This window comes from Cicer arietinum, chromosome 7, assembly GCF_000331145.2.
Source record: "Cicer arietinum cultivar CDC Frontier isolate Library 1 chromosome 7, Cicar.CDCFrontier_v2.0, whole genome shotgun sequence".
NCBI lineage: Eukaryota > Viridiplantae > Streptophyta > Magnoliopsida > Fabales > Fabaceae > Cicer > Cicer arietinum.
Window position 1 is genome coordinate 59041678 of NC_021166.2, and position 1445 is coordinate 59043122.

Genomic DNA, 1445 nt, shown 5'->3' on the forward strand with positions numbered 1-1445 from the left:
AATTCATAATTTCATATATTCATTTAAATATAATATGAAAAATTGCTTTACATGATAAATTGACATGGTAAAATGAAATAGCGAAGTGTGCATGTCACATTTAATAGTTTCAATCATGGAGGAAATAACATACTATATAATTCAGATAATAAGGGAGAACATATAAATTTATAGAATATTAATTTACTATATGCAATCAAATAAAATGAAAAATATTCTTAAAGTGCCTATATTCCAAAATAAACATCAGCTCCCCCTCTCTATTTTTTTTTTTCCGACACAATTATAAAGATAGGAACAATATTAAAATTTAACTTTATCTCAAAAACCTGAGCATGGCTAAGTTGCACTATTATCGCATTAATTTAAATAAACCAAATATATAGAACATATTATTAAATAAATAAAATATATAGTATGATTAACACAAGTATAAAGTATATAAAAAAATATAGATCCATTAAATAAATTTCATCTTCGGAGTTTATTTTCACTCCAAGCATCATAACTATTAATTTTCTTACTTAGCTCCCTTAACAATTTGATATTCCAAAAAATCCTAACATAAGCTTTGGTGTCTTATTCAATATAACCAAATACCTTTATAGTTTCTAGCAAAATTAGTTCACAAATCAGAAAAATAAAACATGAGTCTACCTGAAATAGAATGATCACAAATATTAAAAAAAACAAAAAATTCCAGTCGATCAACAACACTCAATATAATTTTCTTAGGTACCACTCTCTTAGAAGCTAAGAATCAAGTTCATACTTTCTTCAAATAAAGAAAATTTTCTTACCAATATGATTGATATTAGTTTGAGCTCCTAAGAATCAACACTATGTCCTTCCCCTTTTTTTCTTTCGTTGGACTCAACAAGGACCATACTCATAAACCTTTACGGTAAAAATTATTAGTTCATGTCCCTTCCACTAATCTTAATTTAAAGGTATCTATTTATCTAATATATTACACAATTACATGCCTTAAACTAGAACACATCACAAGCTTCACCAAGATCAACAATACTAAAATGGGACAAGTCTACCTTTCTAGTGATAAGGTCACACATAGGTAAATACACATAACACTCATGAAGTATAAAATATCATGACAATCTTACTTCTACGACCCTACTAAAATCTCATTTCTATAAATAAACTCCAAAAAGAATCATTCCTATAACACATCTATCAACCACATATCAATCTTAACTCCCTTGCAATACTCAAATATCCTTGCAAGTATTTATTACCCATTCAATGTCGACTACCAAATACTTTTCAGATCACAACTTAATTCTTCCTCAACTTCTCAAGTCAAAACAAACTAAGAAGAACCTTATGCACGATCCATTAAGCCATTCAACTATTCACTATATATATATATATTTTTTTTTTACTAGGAACATCTAAGCCTCACACTTCTTACTTCGACTACTTAT